At 39.9% G+C, this 22,537-nt stretch overlaps 1 long non-coding RNA gene across 1 annotated transcript; it reads left to right on the plus strand.

Moving 5' to 3' along the window:
• Window positions 1–9,201: 9,201 nt before the first annotated feature.
• On the plus strand, window positions 9,202–14,520 carry LOC123381836. Its single transcript, XR_006589307.1, has 4 exons — window positions 9,202–9,273; window positions 10,640–10,729; window positions 11,877–12,059; window positions 13,966–14,520. It is a non-coding gene; the product is annotated as an uncharacterized LOC123381836 (long non-coding RNA).
• The last annotated feature ends 8,017 nt before the right edge of the window (window positions 14,521–22,537 follow it).

Here is a 22,537-nt window from a genome sequence, read left to right on the forward strand (position 1 = left end):
GTCCTCATTTTTGCTTCATTTTTTCTCCTTGTCCCCCAAGGATCCTTGAAAACCCTAGAGACTGAAGAACAATTGTAATTTCTTTGACTGGATTGTAAAACATCCCATGCTGATAAGATTATTTTCCAATCAAGGTACATGCACTCTACTGAATCAAAAACACTATCTATAGAATCTGAGTGCCACCTCCAAAAATAAAAAGACTACATAGAAATGCTAGAAATCCCAGTAAAAAGGATTATAATTTTCTTCTCCTCATTTATCTCTTTCTTCATTTCCTAAGTTTCTCCTTATTTGAGATAAAAGGGCAATATCTCTAGACTTACAGATTGAAGACATTGACCAATTGCCCACCAACTATGTCATTGAGAAACTTTGATCTTGAGCACATTTTTTTTTACCTCAGTTGTATTTTTTTAAATTTTTTAATGTTTATTTTTGAGAGAGAGAGCATGAACAGGAGAGAGGCAGAGAGAGAGGGAGACACAGAATCTGAAGTAGGATCCAGGCTCTGAGCTGTCAGCACAGAGCCTGATGCAGGGCTCGAACTCACAAACTTCCAGATCATGACCTGAGCTGAAGTCAGATGATTAACCGACTAAGCTACCCAGGCACCCCTTACCTCAGTTGTATTTTTTAAGTGAAGATGATACCTGCAGTGTAGAGGTTTTTTCCTATATGTGTATATATATTTTAAATATTAATTAATGTTTTTATACATATTTGAAATATTAACAGAAGTATAGACAGGCATTTTTTAAAAAATCTCCAATGTCTGTTTACCTATTTAAAATCACTTGAATGGAGGAATTTTAGTAAAGAATACCAATTAAATGCTCAAAGGTCGAGAAAACTACAGCAAATTCAATAAGGCACTTATTACTGGCTTATCTATAGAGAACACCCACTGAGTTGACTGTGTATTTTTTTCTGTGACCAAAATAAATTCATGTTCTCTGCCCCAGAAATGTGACTCCTTACCTGAAACTTATGATTTTTCCCAAGATTTCTAGACAAGTTGATATGTTTAAAATAATTGAATAGTACACTAAGTTTGGTTTGCTAAGTTTAGTTTGAGAAGGATTATAGACCATTGCTCAGCGATATACAGTAAATAATCAAGAATGCTGAGGTTAATTAGGGGGTATTATCTAATATAAAATAATGACTTAATATATGCAAAACACATTTAGTCTTTATCATGTGTCAGGCATGTTTAAATATAAGGTATGATTATCATCAACACCATCTTGTGAAGGACAGGAGCAGACAAATAGAATTTACATATCTTTTCACTCAGCTTGAATTCATTGGAACTTAGGGCTAAGTTAAAGGCCATGTAATCATATTCACTCATTATTGTATTTATTCGACTTCATTGAATTAATTCCTTTATTCATTCATTCAACAAATATGTTTGAGCCCAGTGCTGGCTACTGGAGATACAAAGAGAACCAATAACATTTAATTCCTCCTCTCAAGAAGCTCACAGTCTATCAGGGGAAGCAGACATCAGTCAGATGATAATACAAACTGCACGCATGACTGTAAATGTGCTGTTTTAGTGAAGGAGAGGGAGTGCAGGTAGGCGATGTCAGGTATAGAAGCTTCTGTGGGGAAGAAATGTGGGATCCGGATGCTGTGGATGGAATCAGAGTTCAAAGGTGAGGGTAGAGCATCACCGACAGGGAACAGCACTCATCGTTCGTGTGCGTGGAGGGCATGTGTCATCAATAAAACGAGAAGCTGAACAAAGGTCCTGGGACCAGAGGACAGAGAGAAAGGGAGCACTTAGGGAGTGGTGATCGTATTTACGGAACATAAGCATTTGGTTTACACATTTTAAATATGCCACTCCAGGGGCGCCTGGGTGGCTCAGTCAGTGATGCACTGGACTCTTGACTTCAGCTCAGGTCGTGATCTCATGGATTGGGAGTTCGAGCCCTGCATCATGCTGACAGTGTGGAGCCTGCTTGGGATTCTCTCCCTCTCTGTTTCTCTCTCTCCGTCTCTCTCTACCCTTCCCCCACCCATGCTGTGCATCTCTCTCTCTCTCTCAAACTAACTAAATAAATAAACAAATAAACTTTAAAAAAAAAGACATCTCTTCATTTACTTCCTCAAAGATTCCTGTGAGGTAGACACTATCAATAACTCAGTTTCCTCGCTGAGGATATCCAGGGTCAGAGAGGTTAATGAACTTACACAGGGTCTACTCCCAGCTAGTAACTGGCAGAGCTGGGGCTCAACTGCTGATGCTGACGGTCTAAGCCTCACCACAGTGTGGAGGTTAAGAGGCTAGTATGGCTCCGACCACACAGGGACCTGGTGATTTGTTGTTGTTGTTGCTTTCTTTATTCTAAGAGCAATACAACGACATTGAAGGATTTTTAACTGGCAATGGCTTAGACCTGGTTTAGGTCTAAAAACCCAAATGAGTCTACCTGCGTTTGTGGAAAATCTAAGATTGGCTTACTTGGTGCAACCACGAAACAAAGACAAGTTACGAGGTGGTTGGAAACATCGTGGGAAGACGACGTGGCACTGTGCAGCAGAAATGGAGAGAAGTGGGTGATGCATATGGTGAATTCATCTGCAAACTCCATACTTACCTTGTGTGTATGCCTACAGCCGGACATCTGATTTATACACTGATTAGTTAAAACTTTGATTGGCAATTAATTGGTTTATAGAATTAAATTCAAGACTAAAGCTGTCTGTCTAGCAATTGATGTATCAATTTTATGATTTCACTATAAAAAATTGAGGTCGAATCCCCTTGTCCTGGATTTCTATCCAACTAAAAGTTTCTGGTGTCTGCAGTGGTCCCACTTGATCTCCATCCAATTTTTTCACACATTTTCATGTGTAAAATTACATGTGAATACACCAATAAAAATTTAGTTCCTTTTAATATTTAAATAAAACAAACTAACTTAGCTCTAGTATTCAGAATGCCAACTTGAAAAACAAGGGGAAATTATTATTGCTTAGATATTCCTGTTGCACAGATTAGGAAATAGAAACTCAGACAAAGAGATTTCCCCTAAAGCTACTCTACTCGAAATGATGGAGCCAGTATTCACACTCAGGCATTTGTCACCATTTAATGTCACAAGGTTAATGCTTCTCAAAGAATGGAAAACTCAAGGTTAAACCATCCAGGGCTCCTGGGTGGCTGTGTCGGTTAAGCGGTTGACTCTTGTTTTCAGCTCAGGTCATGATCTCATGTCATGATCTCATGGTCAGCGAGTTCGAGCTCTGCATCAGACTCCATGCTGAAGGTACAGAGCCTGCTTGGGATTCTCTCTCTCTCTCTCTCTCTCTCTCTCTCTGTCAAAATAAAGAAATAATCTTAAAAAAGAAAAGATTAAACCATCCACTCACGATCCATAAGAAGAAACCATTTTTTGTTAAATTATTATACACGTTAATAATTATAATCCATGAATTTATAAGTATTCTCCTTTCAGACAGCAGCCTTGGTTGTTCAGTGGCATCACTTAGAAATCCTAACATTGAGTACAAAATGGGCTGAAGAATCAAAACGTTTCTGAAGGATAAGAAATGTCCACAACTCATCTAGCTTTCTTTAGATCAAAGACTCTGTGGGTGTGCACGTGTGTGTGCACCGAATAATCTTCTTAAATGCGGTGTGTCTGTAAACATAGCCAGTGATGCTAACATAACACACCCTCAATACACCTTAAGGTAACTTGAAGAAAAAAATACCTGCCATCAATGATATCTGAGCTAGTAGTTTAAAAATAAAACAAAACAAGGACAAAAACCTTTCAAGTCTTTGAAATTCTGCTCTTGAAGGAAATGCCTTGAAAAACCATCTTGGGCATTTTCCGTACTCTCCTTGTTCAGGAAACCACCGAGAATGTGTAAGATTTGTGCTTTATATTTGAAACCAAATACTTTGTTTCGTCAGATTTCTTTGAAAGATCCTTGTTTTTAAGATGTTTGTCACCACTTGGAAGTGAAACAAAGTATAGAGGGTTTTCGTCCTGGAGACATTTTGTTCTCCCGGTCCCCAATCTAGGCATTCGGAATCACACAGCTTTAGGAAGAATACTTCTTTTTAGGTTTATTAAATGTTAACTCTGCTCAGGCCTCTTAGAGGACTACAGACACTGATTGCAAGTTTCCTAAACTTGCTACGAATTTGTAGTGCTGAGAATTTCTCCTCATAGAACATTCTTGATAGTTTAGACTATTTCCTGTCAAAAAAGAAGGAAAGAAAAACAACATCCTTTCCTGTAGTGAAAAGGTTTCAGATTCCAAAATCTAATATTTCTACAATGGTGAAATATGCTATTAATTAGAGTTAAGAATGAATGAATGAATGAATGAATAAATGCCTTGCCTTTTTTCTGAGAACTCACAGAGTATAATTAATACAGGAGGGAATTTTCACGGACTCACACCAGGAGACACCACCAAGAGTCAAAACCTGGCAGAGAATTGTAAAGGGCATGGTTTTTAAAATAGGCAGGGATTGGGGCGTCTGGGTGGCTCAGTCGGTTGAGCTTCCAACTTCGGCCCAGGTCATGATCTCACCGCCCGTGAGTTCGAGCCCCGCATCGGGCTCTGGGCTGACAGCTCAGAGCGTGGAGCCTGCTTCAGATTCTGTGTCTCCCTCTCTCTCTGACCTTCTCCCATTCATGCTCTGTCTCTCTCTGTCTCAAAAATAAAATAAAACATTTAAAAAAAATGTAATAAAATAAAATCGGCAGGGATTGCATGTCTGGATGTCTGTGGCAGATTGTTTGCAAGGGTGGCCAAAAGAACGATTCTCCCTTGTCTGCACCACTGGCTTGGTCCCTCTCACAATGACTCTGGATTTAGGCAAAGCAAAGGAACAATGACACACTTGATGTACTTGAGCTGTGAAAAGTGTTCAGATCTGGGACCACTGTGACCACCCCCATGGGACGGAGTCTTGGCCCCATCCCGCTGGAACCTGAGAGACATGTGACTTGGTCACCTCAGCCTTTCACCTGGTCTGGAGCTGAGCATCTGAGTGCTAGTGAGGGCATCCTAGACCAGCATCGGGCAGCCTAGCCCAAACTCGAAGAACCATTCAGCTGATCTACAGGTCTATGAAAATTCAGTTAATAAGTACTGGAGTCTGTTTGCACTACCGTAATCAAGGACTGCAACAAGGGACCACACATAAGGGACTGTATTTACAGAGATTTTTAATCTTTGATAGTTCTTCTATCATCCAGGTTCCAAACGGAATGAGCAGGTGCACTCAGAGACTTTGAGGGGAATCTAATGAAGGAGTTATTTACAGAAGTGAGGGCAGGCATAAATGAACCATTTGGTGATGCTGAGATTTCCAAAACTAGGGACATTGGATTGGTTTACCACTTCTGCACCTCAGAGAGGATAAGGTAAAAGGGTCCAGCAGGATCCATTGAAAATAATGGGAGGGCGAGCGAGGCGAGCCCGTCAACAAGCAGTGTTTAGGGAAACACAGGTGCTGATGTGTAGCTGGCGTAGGGAAGAAATGCTCGGGTATTTCTCTCCCTATTCTCTTACCGGCCAACCAAATCAGAAGCCAGAAGGTTAGGAAATGCAGGGGATTCATCCCTGGGGCGCAAGCCTCCCAGGCTACGGGACGGGACCGAGAAGGAGAGAGCATGGTGTGCAGGGAGAGGGGAGAGGTAAGGCTACAGCTCTACCTAAGGGTGTTAGGCACTACCATGCTCGTCATCGGCTCGGCCTACAACAGCAACAAGCTCAGGGCAGAGTGAAAAGGCCGCCATCCAAGGGTACTACAATCTGAAATGGCACATAGTCCGGTGCATGATCTGGGAGTTTGATCACATGCGATGTGAATTCTGTTTCTGCCATGTAGATAGAGCTCGATAACAGGCAGACTGCCCTGGGCCTCAGTTTTACCAGGTGTGCAAATGCAACCATAATAACCTCTAAAAGGTTTACAGGGATACTTCACGTGGAAATACTAGTTCCTTCCTTGCTAGAAATATCACTGTGCTCCCCCGCCCCCCCCCCCCCCCAACAAATGCCCTTTAAAACTGTAACACTGCCGGGCGCCTGGGAGACTCAGTTAAGTGCCGACTTCGGTTCAGGTCATGATCTCATGGTTCCTGAGTTCGAGCCCAGCATGGGGCTCTGTGCCTACAGCTCAGAGCCTGGAGCCTGCCTTGGATTCTATGTCTCCCTCTCTCTCTGCCCCTCCCCTCCCCTCCCCTACTCCCTCTCTCTCTGTCTCTCAAAAATACAGAAACTTTAAAAAAAAAAGTTTATCTTTAAAAAAAATTAAAATGTAACATTGCATTTCAAAATAGTTATTACTGCCTACACGAAAATCCCCAGATCTCAACCAGTAACCTACCAGATTCCGAAAGGTTCACTTTTCCTTTCTCAATCTTTCAAAGTTATAAATAAATCCTACTTTTATGTGCATTGTGGCCTATATTGTTTCAGAGATTGGTTTCCCTAATCCGTATTTTTCTTCCTCAAGGTTTTCACACGCCCACACACCGAGACGCACACTTCTTTTCTTCTATGCCTCGAGTATTAGTTTCTTATCAAGTGCAGTTCAGCCCCAAATCACAATCTCCCGGCAAAATGAAATCAAGACCAGAGACTTTCCAAAAATCAGTGGATTGTATACTTACAGAAATACCACCCCACGTTTCATTATTAATCAAATCCATTTGCATGCTGCTAATATTCTGTAGACTCTTATTATAACTGGTATTAATTCTGTCTCTTGGATGTTGTGAATTCTCTAAGATCCTGTTGGCCAACAGTGCCTGGGCTGAATCTGAAAATGTGTATGTTTGATGTAGCTTGTGATGTGAGGAAATAATCTTACAGCCTTAAAATCCTTCATTAAATTCAATATTATCTTAAGAAATCCTAATTAACTTAATCTTCATCTCCATCTTCATTTTCTTTTCGGTGACTTCATTCTAGGCTGGCCTGCCCATGACCTGGAGAACATTGGCTTCACATTAGATGCAATGTTACTAAAGCCTCAGAAAATAACCTTTTAATTACCTTTTAAACTCTATAAAGAGAATTTGCTTTCTAGCGTGACATCATCCCGTGATGGTTTTAGCACACTCATTTTAGTCCCTTGCTGTGCTAACTTATCTTGGTTTACAGAGATAACCAACCAGATGTTGAAATATTAAAATAGGTTATCTCTGTGCATTTCTACTCAAAGAGGTTGCAACCAAAGAATACCTCCACGTTTCCCACACAGTTTTGCACTTATTTATTACACATTTATTCCGTAGTGTCTCTCAAAGAGCACTGCAAATAACGGTCTGGTTGGCATGATCACAAAGATTCTGAGGAAGCAAAAGAATCTGTAGAGACACAATGACAAGCGGTCATTTTTAAAGTCCTTGAAATAATGCCAAAGCAATTTTATAGCAACACACATGGGTCGTCCTACGCACCCCAGATCTTCTGTATAATACAGTCAATACCACATTTTACAAAATGATACTCCTATTTTTTTCTGATGATTAGATAGAACCTTGAAAAGGAAGTTGTGGGAGACCAGCTTCAAAATGAAAAACTTGAAGTTTTTTCAACTTTTAGGTCTTATTTTCAGCCTACCTACCATTTGTAGAAACATGATTCCCACAAATTTACCTGGTTAACTGTTTGATCCATGTGCATTGGTCAGCCGCCATGTTTTTGAAACGTGTTTTCATTCATAGATACCTAGATGACATAGATTCTTTTTTTTTTATTTTTTTAAATGTTTATTTCTGAGACAGAGAGAGATAGAACATGAGTAGGGGAGGGGCAGAGAGAGAGGGAGACACGGAATCAGAAGCAAGCTCCAGGCTCTGAGCTGTCAGCACAGAGCCTGACACGGGGCTCGAACTCACAAACCGTGAGATCATGCCCTGAGCCAAAGTCGGTCGCTCAACCGACGGAGCCACCCAGGCGCCCCAAGATGATGTATATTCTTAAAAGAATAAAATCTGGATTGGTTTTTACATACAACGTATGTATTAAATTATAAAATGTTGAATGGAAAAAATTTACTTATTCAGCCATGCATTTAAACATATTTTCTAATCACTGGGCTGGAAATGGAAGACAAATACAAAAGAATGCTATTTAAGTTATCCAAAAATTACAAAGCAAGGGGCACCGAGGTGGCCCAGTTGGTTAATCATTAAACTCTTGATTTCAGCTCAGATCATGATCTCAGGGTTCGTGAGTTTGAGCCCCACATAGAGCTCTACATTGACGGGGCAGAGCCTGCTTGGGATTCTGTCTCCCTCTCTCTCTGCCCCTCCCCCAATTGTGTGCTCTCTCGCTCTCTCTCAAAATAAATAAATAAACTTTAGAAAAGTATAAAGCGAGAAACCTTGGATATTTACTATAGAAGTTGATCGCTATAGGATGAGAAAGTACAGGTACATTTAATCTTCACTTGGGAGAGAAAGTGGCCTTGGAGTTGTGCTTTGAGCACGGGTAGGATTTGGTTATCTAGGATAGGCGATGCAATCACTCCAGATGTGGAAAATAAGTTTAGCAAAGGTGGCGGGATGTATGATGAGTGGTCAGAAACGAGGGCGCTCTAATAAAGGAAGGTTCTACATCAGCACGGGGAATGCTTCAAACAACATGGATTTGTGCTTTAAAAACTTAGTTCCTATGGGATATTGAATCAATGGAAGGGGAAAGACAAATTGCATCAGGCCCTTCAGAGGCCACCATGGTAGTAGAAATTACTGTCACCAATCTTTGCTGTCATACCCATATATCCCTGATTATTATTTATTTATTCGTAATTTATGTGCATATAGTTATATATTATTCCATCAATCTATGATGTAGACTATCATACATACATAGAAGTAGAAATGAAAAAACAAATGCCACATTTATTTTTTTTTTTTAGATTCCACCTTTCTCCTCCGACTTATTTTACTTTAACATAATGCCTTCAAGGCCCATTCATGTTGTCACAAATGACAAGATTGCTTTATTTTTCAGGGATGAATTATATTCCATTATGTGTGCATATGTATCACATTTTGCGTATATGTTTTTTCCCAGTAACTAACATAGTACTAAAAGGCTTAAGACTTACATCACATTATATTCAGCTGTGTCTTATATGAGCCCCCTCTCCTTGCCCTCCTCTACGCCCCCCCCCAATACCGGCCGGTCTCAGACTCTCAGTACCATTCTGAAGGATTAATTCTGTCACCCAACTGTTCCTAACTGTTCCTGGTGCTCTGCTTAGATTGTATGGTAAGAAATCCTATTTAGCTTTCCAGATTAATCTCTATTGTTCACTTTTATCCAAGACATAGATTTTTTTTTTTTTAGAAACATCTCTTGTTTTCAGGAAAGAAGGCTAAGTGATATATATCCCTTTTCTATCTAGTCTGTTATTTGGCTTCTGCCTAGTTTTCTAGATAATTCCCATTACTTTTCTTCACCCTATTATCCAAGTAAATGACAATTATTTGTTTTAAATATTTATTTATTTACTTATTTTGAGAGAGAGAGAGAGAGTATGTGCAAGAGCGAGGGAGGGGCAGAGAGAGAAGGGGAGAGAGAAAATCCTAAGCAGGCTCTGTGCTATCAGTGCAGAGCCCAACCCAAGGCTCAATCTTACGAACTGTGACATCACGACCTGAGCTGAAATCAAGAATCAGATGATCAACTGACTGAGCCACCCAGCTGCCCCACTATATGATAATTCTTCAGAGAAAAATGAGTTCCCTGATTTTAGGAACTTTTCTATTCATGTCTAATTTATGGTATTGTCAGAACACAAAATATATGTGCAAGTGTAAATTTCACAGACTTGTTCGCAAATAATAATAATAATAATAATAACATATTTATCTATGAGTCACCCTAATCTTTATTTCAAATTATCATTTGGCTCTCTGATAGAATATGAATCTTGTCAATAAAAACTTAAGTTAAACTATTTCTTTCTGAAGGTGCACTAAGTTTCAGAACAGAGGAAGGTTTGGGAATAATCAATTTCCATCATTTGGAGCACAATACACATATCTAATGGCCCCAGACCATTTTTGGCCATATGTAGGAATGCTTGTCTTCAACACAACCTATTGAGAACCTACTATTTGCCTGCTTCTGAGCTAACCAGTGGATAGATTTTTAATAAATGAATGAAGGCTTTCGTAACTTCAGTTATGGTTTCAAGTCTCCCCCTTCACTGAACTGTTCAAACAGGTGATAAATGGGATCTGAATATTGGTCTATGTAGATTTGCTCCTCATGCTTCTGGGATAACAGCCCTATGGCGTACTTTTTTTTTTTAATTTTTTAGAATGTTTATTTATTTTTGAGAGAGAAAGAGCACAAGTGGGGGAGGGACAGAGAGAGACAGGGAGACAAAGAATCTGTATCAGGCTCCAGGCTCTGAACTGTCAGCACAGAGCCTGGCGTGGTGCTCGAATCCATGAACTGTGAGATCATGACGTGAGCCGAAGTTGGACGGACACTTAACCAACTGAGCCACCCAGTCGCCCAACCCCATGGTGTACTTTAACTAGGCTTTGTAGCCTGAGGTTTTTTTCATAGTCAAGGTTTTGTGGTAACTTGTTTTCCTTTCTTTATTCTTTTTTCCTTCTGTCAGATTATTTCCTCTGGCCACCATAAACAATCAAAGACTATCTTCAGTTTGAGATAGGAGACCCTCTAGATCTGATTCTGCACTTGGCCAAAAGTATGATCTAGGATAAGTAATGAAAATCTCTTCATCTTCTTTCTTTTATCTTTTTTAGTGTATTTATTCATTTTGAGAGAAAGAGAGAAAGCACAAGTGGAGGAGGAACAGAGGGAGATTGAAAGAGAGAGAGAATCCCAATCAGGCTCTCCACTGACAGCACAGAGCCTGATGTGGGGCTTGAACCCACAAACTATAAGATCATGACCTGACCCAAAATCAAGAGTAGGATGCTTAACCAACTGAGCCACCTAGGTGCCCCCATCTTCTTTATCTTAGTAGGGCAATAATAATAATACCCTTCCCTCTAGATTGTTGTGAGTAGTGTGCCCAGCATAAAATGGTAATAATAACACTACTTTCATGAACATTAAAATCCAATAGGAGAAAAATAGATACACACAAATTGCTTCTGCGTTTTCTGGCATTTATCTCCATGATGCCAGATCCATTTCTGTAAGGTAAGCCATCAGTCTCACGTTTTCAATGAAAGATTATTCACTCTGGGACCTCAGTTCCTGCATTATTCATGCCATTCTGCATGCAGCCAGATTTATGTGTCAGGAAAAACATACAAATGGAATCCGATTTACTTGCACAAGTTCCTGGAGCATTTGATTTATGTTTGAGTAAATAAAGACATATCTTATAGGTATTGGCTTCCCTTCTCTTTAGGAATGGAAGTGCAATGCTTCAAATTCTTTTCTTGGCAAGCATAGACTTCTGAAGTTGTGCAAGCAATGTGACTTCAAATCACATACTTTCAATTTTCTCCTGTGTTCATTACGCTTTTGTGTTAGCGTCAAGCACTTCCGGTGTCAAGACAATGGAAAAAATCTACACCACTGGAAAAGGCTCAAGCATTTATAGTTTAGAAACAAATGATATAAGAAACTCAAATACAGAATTCAGATGTAGAAATTTACATAAACCGTTATCAAGCTAGGTGGAGTTCGGGCTACAAATGTCATCCCAAATCACCCAAGTGTAGGGGGACATTTAACATTGCCAACAAATAACTCTCCTTCAAGAGGGTCCTAACTTGGTCTGAGCACTGTCATCCAGTCTTGAATCCATTGTATTCATTTTGCATAAGCGTCTCCAGTAGGTGAAGGTATAGATCAGTAGCTATTTTCTCATTCCTTAGTTTTCAATCCAGTTCAAGACCAAGTCTTTGGACAGTCTACGAAATCATTATCAGTACTCCTCAGAAACATCAGAGTCATGGAAAACAAAGAAAGACTGAGCAAGCATCAAAGGAAACTAGGGAGAGGGAGCAACCTAAATACATGTGATACCGTGAATTGGATCCTGGAACAGAAAAAAAAAGGTATTTATGGAAGCAGGAATGAAATTTAGATAAATTCTGGGGCTTAGTGAATACAAGCAGCATACCAGTATTGGTTTCTTAGTATTGGTAAATATGCGATAGCAATATGGGACTATACCATTGGGAGAATCTGAAACAGTTGAAGAATATTGTCCTTGAAAATATTCTGTAAATCTAAAATTATTTCAAACAAAAACATTTATTGGGGCACCTGTGTGACTCAGTCAGTTGAGCATCTGACTCTTGACTTCGACTCAGGTCATGATCTCACGGTTTGTGAGTTTGAGTCCCATGTTGGGCTCTGCACTGACAGTGTGGAGCCTCCTTGGGATTCTCTGTCTCCCTGTCTCTCCCTCTGCTCCTCCCCCACTTGCTCTCTGTCTCTCTAAATAAATAAATAAATAAATAAATAAATAAAATGTTTATTAAAGACACACAATGGATGGGGCGCCTGGGTGGCGCAGTCGGTTAAGCGTCCGACTTCAGCCAGGTCACGATCTCGCGGTCCGTGAGTTCGAGCCCCGCATCAGGCTCTGGGCTGATGGCTCAGAGCCTGGAGCCTGTTTCCGATTCTGTGTCTCCCTCTCTCTCTGCCCCTCCCCCGTTCATGCTCTGTCTCTCTCTGTCCCAAAAATAAATAAACGTTGAAAAAAAAAATTAAAAAAAAAAAAAGACACACAATGGTAACAAAAGCTCTTTGAACATGGAGTACAAGAAAATTAATGTTTCTTTTTTCTGGAAAGTTTTCTTTTAATGTTTATTTTGAGAGAGATAGAGAGTGAGCAGGAGAGGGGCAGAGAGAGAGAGGGATACGGAGAATCCCAAGGAGGCTCCACACTGTCAGTGCAGAGCCCAACATGGGGTTCAAACTCACAAACCGTGAGATCATGACCTGAGTCGAAGTCAAGAGTCAGACGCTTAACTGAGACACCCAGGAGCCCTTTTGTGGACAGTTTTACACAACAAGAAAGATGTCTCCAGATGATACACAAGCCACTTTCTCTCCTCCTGTCTCTTGAGGTCTAAATTATTATGACCCCCCCCCCCGCAAAAATTAGTGAGTCTGCAATGGCAGCGGCATTTCTTAAACATCACCCAATGTGAATGAAGGTTTATTTGCTTATTCATGCAACCCAAAGCTCCTTTTGCTGCTAATTTCTGTAAAAAGTATCCACCCCCAGAACTTGAAAACACATTTTATAGGAAGATATGGTAGCAGATTGATGGAACCCCTATAGTTTAAGTCAGACTTTTAAAACCAAGCGTAGTTTTAAATTAGGGTTAATGAATGAGAATACGTAAACTAGAAAGTGAACTTTTCTTTTAAAAAAAATCACATTTTATACAACAATAAAAAGGAAAAGAGGACCACTGGTAAATGGGTCCAGAATCTGTCCATTTGCATCATCTCATCTCTCAAAGTAATACCTTTCACCTGTTACCCAACACCCTCAGAATAAAATTTTCATTACCTACAACAGCACAGGCGGCACCATGAGTCTATTATCCCTGAACATTTCTCCAGTCTTATCCCATTACCCTTTCTCACTCATCTTCCCATTGTTTCTGTTCAACGCTGTTGGTCTGCCATGGGTGGTCCACCCTGAAGCTAAAAGTAAAGCTTGGGTTTTGGTCTTATTTATAGGGGGCTTTGCGCGGCCATATGCACTTATAAAATTTTCAGAAGTAAGTTATTTGAACTGCCCTTGCTTCTGACAACGATCTCTCTCTATTCCAATGTCCCCATCATTACAGATGCTGTCCCACGATGGGCAGCATTGGAGTGACCAAGATCATTGTGGGGTTCTGGCTAAAGGGAAGGAAGCTCTGAGGTGCATATGCATGTAATTTTAGGGTGCTGGAAATGTTTGTGTAGTGCATACTCACTTTCATGTATATTTACAAGTTTCTAGGTGCCAGGGTCTGAAAGTCCTCCAAGAATGCATCTACTACTGACTGTACCAACTCATCAGGGGTAGTGACAAAGAAATGAAGAGCCAAGGTCCTATGACGATATGTTGTGTGTCCTACAGTGCCCAGCAATGGGAGAAGGATGTTCACAGAAGAGAAATTTCTTATTTCCACGGAAGCTAATATGTGGAAAATTCTTCCACACCTCATGGCCCTCACGTGAAAGAAAGCTGACTTCCCTAATCTGACAAAATTCCTAAAAATTACAGGATGTCACCAAAAAGTTGTAACACTTAAAGAAACATTTGTAACTTATCAGAAAAACCAACCAACCACACTAGAGGGATGACTGAAATACCTTTTTCTTCTCGGTGCAGAAAATACTCAAAGAAAAGCTTGATGTGTTATGAACAGGCTATCAAAGAGTGGGTAGCCAAAAATGTATGTGAAAGTGTTATAGAAGTATATTTATGTTACTCTCTGTATGTCTTTGTATTATTCATGAACCTTAAAAAATTTGTAATTGTAGTTTCCCTCATTCTAAGTACACATTAATATTCACATCAAGTTATACTTGCAATTTTTTATTATGTTATTTTAAGAGTCCCCAAATGTGTGTGAACTTCAGGCTTGACAAAACTTAAATCTGCCTCTGTGTGTAAGATAATTTTAAAATTTATAATTGCGTGGCAACTGCACACATTGGACCAAAAGCTTACACGGAGCCGTCTAGCACCCTAGTGCAAGAATTCACATTTGTAGACAGAGAATCATCTACAACACAGATGCAGGAAGAAACCAGACAGTGCGGCAGCCTGAGTACGGGTCCATCCTCTCTGCCTGACGAGAGCTGGCCTCTTCCTCCACGTCTCCACTTGGCCGGGGTGAATTTCGCGAGTTGCTGAAGTGTGTAGAATCCTTCTTAACACTCTAGGTAAGCTAGATGCCCAATTATGACCGCTTAGCTTGGCTCAGTCTGTGGCTGTCATATCGCCCATGGCAGGTTGGTGTGACTAAACTCATGCTCCCCTAGCAGGGACTCAATTTCCACCAAACAATTTAAAACAGCAATTAATGATTTGCCTCATAAAATTGGACTAAAAGGTAGTTCTGGGGGGAAGGGAAGAGATTTCGCTGTCTATATGCCAAAAGATAGCAGGAAGTAACCTATGTTTACACATGATATTCAACTTTTGGACGGAAATAACACAGGTATTTATTTCAATTTTTTTTTATTTCAGAGAAAGAGTGTGCATGCAAGCAGAAAAGAGGGGCAGGGAGGGGGGAGAGAGTCTGAAGCAGATTCTATGCCCAGTGCAGAGCCTGACACGGAGCTCAATCCCATGACCCTGGGATCATCACCTGAACCGAATTCAAGAGTTGGGTGCTCCACCGACTGAACCACCCAGGAGGGCCCTATTTTAAATCTTTAAAAAAAAAGTAATGTAATATATTTTAAACCCAAATAATAGCAGGAAAATGAGCAATCTACTGATATCCCCTGCTACCAAGAGCATAAAGAGATAATGATTCCAATATTAAGTTTAGAATACAAAAGAAACCCAAGTACCTTCTCAAGTCAAAAAAGCAAATAAGGGGCGCCTGGGTAGCGCAGTCAGTTGAGCGTCCAACTTCAGCCAGGTCACGATCTCGTGGTCCGTGAGTTCGAGCCCCGTGTCGGGCTCTGGGCTGATGGCTCAGAGCCTGGAGTCTGTTTCCGATTCTGTGTCTCTCTCTCTCTCTGCCCCTCCCCCATTCATGCTCTGTCTCTCTCTGTCCCAAAAATAAATAAAACGTTGAAAAAAAAAATTTAAAAAAAAAAGCAAATAAAAGTAATAGCTTAGGTCATTAATATAATTCTTTAGAAAAATGTTCCTTTCTAACATAAAAAATGAATGAGAATTAATATATACCCAATTTTTATATATACTCATACATGTTCACATATGTATCTACAGACACAGAACCCTCCTTCCGCCAGTATTGTGATACAAAATTTATTCCTGTGGCGCCTGGGTGCCTCAGTCGGTTGGGCATCCAACTTCGGCTCAGGTCATGATCTCATGGTTTGTGAGTTTGAGCCCCGCGTCAGGCTCTGTGCTGTGAACAGAAGCCTGCTTTAGATTCCGTGTCTCCCCCTCTCTCTCTCCCTCCCCACTCACTCTCTGTCTCTCTGCTTCAAAAATAAATAAACATTAAAAAAAATATTCCTAACAAAACCTCATTCTTGCTATGTGAATACCAATTTCCATAGTTATTCTTGGAGGTTTTTCAGTTCTTTAACTTGTGTTTAGATGTTTTGTATAGTAGTTTATTATGGAACTTCATTTCCCTCATTTGGCCATTAAAATGATCTACTTCTACAACGGTATAGGATTTTGCACATATCATTTTTCTTCCTCTCCTCCTCCTGTTCCTCTGTTTCATCTTCTTCTAAGCTCTATTATAACCATGTTCACATTTGTGGCTTTCAGAGAGGGCCAAAATGTACGGCAAAGAAAAACATCGTAAATTCATTATGAAACTCTACCGTGTGTATCCTTATATATTCTCCTGTCCACAAAGAATATATTAATGGGAATTTCTAATTTTGTTCTTCAGAATGAAATAGTGTTGAGTTGTCGAATTCCTGGGCCGCTAATACATTTTAAAGGCTGACACTATTCATTTTGTATGTTGAAAGACACCTTCGAATCCAGTAAATCAACCATTATTGTGAAAAACAGTTGACCTCTTTTTTTCTTTTCCTGTCTCTGCAGGGTACATCAATACTTTCTTGGGCCCAAAGGAAAGAAAGTACACATTCCTCTTATTTCCCAGATTTTCTGGTCCAACTGTACCTGTACTTATTGTCCTACCATTAATTGTCTAGGATCTTCGGTAAAAATCATTGTTTCCCTTCAGCAAGTTTTAGTCTTTTCAAGTCATAAATACGTTGCATATTTCTTTAAATTAAACAAACATTGGGGCGCCTGGGTGGCTCAGTCAGTTGAGCTTCCGACTTCGGCTCAAGTCATGATCTCCCAGCTCGTGGGTTCAAGCCCCCGCGTCAGGTTCTGTGCTGACAGCTCGGAGCCCGAAGCCTGCTTCCAATTCTGTGTCTCCCTCTCTCTTTGCCCCAACCCACTCGCATTCTGTCTCTGTCTCTCTCAAAAATAAATAAACATTTAAAAAAATTAAATTAAACAAGCATGTATTAACTTCCTACATGTGTTATAAAATATTCCGTTGCATACTTGTCTTAATCTTCTCAGGCTGCCGTAACAAACATACTATAAACCGGGCATCTTATAAACAGCAAACATGGATTCTCACAGTGCAGGAGGCTGGCAAGTACAAGATCACGGTGCAGACAGGAACAGCGTCTGATGAGAGCTTCCTCATTGATGGTGGTCTCACTGTAACATCACATGGCCGAAGAAACAAGGAGTGTCCCTGGGGTCTCTTCTAGGGCATGAATCCCTCTGCCTTCGTGATCTAACCACCTCCCAGAGGCCCCACCTCCAAATGTCATCACATTGGGGATTACGTTTCAAGTATAAACTTTGGCAGGGTGGGGCACAAACATCCAGTCCATAGCAGTATTTTCACAATCATTCAATATGCAGAATACCCTGGGAAAGAAAGATTCTTGTTGCCAGTTTGCATACAACGAATAGGGGGCTCAGGGAAATTAAAAAAAAAAAAAAAGCCACCAAATGTGCAGAGTGGGGCAGGGCCAGCAGGAGCTCCCCTCCTGGATGTAAGCAACAAAGAGCCTGAAGTCCCACCTCGCTTGACCAGCACCTCGGCCGGCAGGTTCTGAGGTCTGAAGCATATTACTCAACTTGTCTAAACCTTGACTTTCTTACTTGTAAACTGCAGGCGATATTAAGTGCCACAGAGGATACCAGCCGGTGATTAAATGAAATAATATATGAAAGGAACCCAAAGTTTATGCGTATAAGGTGGTAACAACAGCTGGCTGTGGCATATAATTCTTGAACCCAAATCCAATGATTTCTCCTAAATCTCAGACATGCTTCTTCGAAATCTGCCCGTGTAGATGAAGGAAAACAGGCAACAATAGAAAAAAAAATCATTAAAGATGTGATATTTCAGTCCCAAGCCCAAGACTCCTAGAATTCCAGAATTTAGCAGGCACCTAGTGTCATATTTACGTGTCTCTGCCTCCACTTTTAGGGAACTGAGCCTGCATTTCACCCCCCACGCCAAGTCTCCTAATTGTATCACATTATACCAAGTGCAACTCATCGAGAAAAGTTTTAAAAATGCAATAATCAAGAAGCATAACACGTATATGAGCAAGTGAGGAAACCAGAGAAGCTTTGTTTTCAATTACAGATTTCCACGTAGCCAACTTTGCTGCCTTCCTTCAATGGAAAAAGAGCTTAATGGAAAACTCTCTCCTATACGTTAAAAATCAAATTTGTGAAGATTTTATTAAGGAAAACCAAAACAACTTTCCATTTCTGGTTTTATACATGGAGCAAATATGTTACCCTCACCAGTTGGGGTGGGGTGCAGGGGTGGAAGTGAACGGAGCAAACAGAGCTTTAAAAAAAAAATACAATGTTCTTGATAAAAGCACAGGCCTCAAGTGGCTCTTTTGGTTTAGCTGTTGTGGGTCTCCAATATGATCTCATGGGATACAGCTCATTAAACGATTGTATGAAAACACAAGAAAATCATTTTATCCAAGCGGTAGCCGCTCCAAATTTTCATCTTGAGTTAACCACAGTTCTTAATGTTCCGTGAGTACAGGGGAAAGTTCAAATTCAGAAATGCATAAATGAGCTCTCCAAAGGAAGGCATACGTCCTATTTGGTTTCTAGTCCTGGAAATGTTCAGACAACTGTGTATTTTATCAAAACTAAATATAAATATCTTTCAATGCACATCCAATTACCATGCAGATCACTGCGAGTGACTTGTGTGCAACATTCTGGAGCACTGGCTCTCTTTTCTTATCATAAAAGCAACCGGCTTAAGTTAAACCTCTTTTCTATTTCAATTGATAGAGTTCCGCATAGCCCATACTCTAGGACAGAAACAGGATTTTCAAAAGGCTATTACTGTTATGACTCCAACCAGCTACACAGAGATCCTGTCTAGTTTAGATAAATGGCAAATACTCTTGGGCCATATCTCTGTTACCAGCATTATTTCAAAGTTTTCTTCTCACTGGAGACATAAGGGCTACGACCTCCCAATCAAACCGAGAAAGGATAAACTTATCGAAGACTCTTATTTTCAACGGGGAACATCAGTAAACCTTAAATACCTCAAGCTAATGGGAATCTCACCAGTATCCAACACAATGAAAACAATTAAGAGAGGATTTAAGATAATTAACACTGAGCCCAGTTCTACACTAATGGACAAAACCCTTAAGGTGGAAACAGAGGAATAATCCACACGGTAGATTTACAGCTACCTGAATAAACAGGGCAAAAACCTCTTCAAGGGCACAGCCATGATGGACGATGTCTTAAATGCTTTTACATTTAGATCCAAAGACGTGTAAATGTGCCAAAAAGATGCACATCAAGGTAAAACACACGAGCTGCAAATTAATATGCTTTATATAATAGCTGATGTCATTTTCACTTTAAAAAAAATGATTCTACGATACTGGCTTTTCCATTCAATAAGAACAATTTTAATGCCTTAAGGATGTGGCAAAATTCTTGGATGCTTTGTAGTATAAAATCACATTTGAGGGATATGTAAGTCCTAAAATGCATGATGGGTGTAAATGAAGGATCAGTAAGTTTCATAAGCACATCTCTTATACTCCTCTCAAGATGACCACCTCCTTCACCTTATTTGCATTCTTTGTTCAGGTTGTGGGGATAACTCCTACATACTGCTGCCTCTTAACGGGCCCCCTCGCCTCTGCTAGCACCCCTGAAGAAAACGTCACCTACCCTTCCACCACCATTATCTTTATTTTTTTTACACTTATTATTTTTGAGAGACAGAGACAGAGCATGAGCAGGGGAGGGGCAGAGAGAGAGGGAGACACAGAATCCGAAACAGGCTCCAGGCTCCGAGCTGCCAGCACAGAGCCCGACGCGGGGCTGGAACCCACAGACGGTGAGATGGTGACCTGAGCCGAAGTCTGGCGCTCAACTGACTGAGCCACCCAGGTGCCCCAGCACCACTGTTATCTTTAAACAAGTCAGATGTAAACATGTCAATTCTCAGCTGAAAACTTAATAGATCCTCCTATTATGATAAAGGATTGATCTAAGATCTTAGCTTTATGGACAATGGTTTTGATGATTTCCAATTTTATCATCTACTATTTGCCTTTCCTGTACTTCTGCACACCATGATCTCACAACATCAGACTGTAGTTTCTTAGAGACAACGTGTCCATTTAATACCTACTTGTCTTCACAACTTACTCTTCTCTCTGTCTGGGTTAAGAATAATTTCCACCCCTCCCCACGCCCCTCAACAACCTGCCCCCTTTATGTATGTCTGGGTAACAGTTATGGTTCAGAAGAAAGACAGCACTGGCATATACATGGTTTCATGACAATCCCTGTGTGTCTCATTTTGTTTTACCCTCTCCTCTAGAGTACTTTGGCATCTTGGGGTGCCTGGGTGGCTCAGTCAGTTGAGTGTCCGACTTTGGCTTGGGCTCTGTGCTGACAGCTCACAGCCTGGAGGCTGCTTCAGATTCTGTGTCTCCCTCTCTCTCTCTGCTCCTCCCCTGCTCATGCTCTGTCTGTCTCTGTCTCAAAAATAAATAAAAACATTAAAAAAATTTTAGAATACTTTGGCATCTTAACTACACTTTTATTATTGCATTTATTTATTCAGTCTTATGATTAGTGTAGTACATACTCAGTTTTGAGTTCTACTGTTATTTGTTTCCTTCTTAAGTTTTTATTTAAATTCCAGTTAATTAACATCCAGTGTAATGTTAGTTTCAGGAGTAGCATTTAGTGACTCATCAGTTACATACAATACCCGGTGCTCATCACAACCACTGCAATCCTTAATGCCCGTCACCTATTTAACCAACCCATCACCCCGCCTACTTGCACTCTGGTAATCATCAGTTTGTTCCCCACAGTGAAGAATCTGTTTCTTGGTTTGCCTCTTTTTTTTCCCTCCCTGTGTTCATTTGTTTTGTTTCTTAAATTCCACACTTGAGTGAAATCATATGGTATTTGTCTTTCTCTGACTTACTTATTTTGCTTAGCATAATACTCTGTAGCTCTATCCACGTTGTTATAAATGGCAAGATTCCATTCTTTTTGATGGCTGAGTAATATTCATATATATATATATATATATGCATAGCCCGTGCATAGCCCGTGCTCTAGGACAGAAACAGGATTTAGAAAAGACTATTACTGTTATGGTTCCAACCAGCTACAGAGGGATCCTGTCTAGTTTAGATGAATGGCAAATACTCTTGGGCCATATCTTTGTTACCAACATTATTTCAATGTTTTATTCTCACTGGAGAGATTAGGGCTATGACCTCCCAATCAAACTGAGAAATGATAAATTTATCGAAGGCTTTTATTTATATTGCCAAAAGTATGAGATTGTACTTTTCATGTAAATTATTTTCAGTATTTGTTAATTTCATTGATATGAAATGCATTGTGTATCAGGCATTAGTGCCTCGTACTTTTTTTCTTTCTCAACTGGGAATTTTCATCTATGAATACCTATTTATGTCTTATTCGATTATTCATTCCACTGGGGTGTAATTTTCCCGTATTTACTTATTAGCAAGCTTTATAGACTGCATATATTTCCCTAGTGTTTATCGTTTGACTTTCTGTTTTAATTAAGATAGTTGTACCATCTGTCCTTAAACTTTCATATGTGCAAATATCTTCACTGTGATATCTTTTCCTTTGTGTTAATGCTGACAAAGACTTCCCTCATCCCGAGATCAAATAAATATTTAGCTATATTTTTTTCTTTTTTTTTTAGCTATATTTTCTTTAAGGGTTTTTTTTTTTTTTTTGGTTGTTGTTGTTGTTGCTGTTGTTCTTTTGTATATTTAATCATGGAATCAATGCAGAATTTATTTTGATGTATGGTACCTGATGATGCTCTCTGACTGGTTATTGTTCAAAATACCCCAAGCCCCATATAATTCTGGCTAATCATTTCTTTCACTACAGGTTTTGTTATTCCACCTCTAAAAAATAACTAAATTCAAATATCCACATGAATGATTTATGAGGTATCTCTTCTACATGATTGATCAGTTCATATATTTTTGCTTGAGTATCACCCATTTAAAATTAATATAGCTTAATAATCTGTTTTACTACCTGCTAGGATAGGTCTCTCTTCCTTATTAATTGTGGCGGCTATACCTTTTAGAGTGTTGCTATTTCTTCATCACCCCTATTTTCCAGCAAATCCCTGATGGCCACAGAATTGAGTGATGGTTACCCTATTTTCTAGCTTGTCCAGATTCCCAGTCTTTAAGAAAAAGAGCAGACTGGAAAAAGAAAAGGGAAGAAATTTAATTGCCTTCCTTTTCCATGTTTCTCATTAGATACAGTGTCTGTATATCAGTT

The sequence above is a fragment of the Felis catus genome, chromosome E1 (genome assembly GCF_018350175.1).
Source record: "Felis catus isolate Fca126 chromosome E1, F.catus_Fca126_mat1.0, whole genome shotgun sequence".
NCBI classification, from domain to species: Eukaryota; Metazoa; Chordata; class Mammalia; order Carnivora; family Felidae; genus Felis; species Felis catus.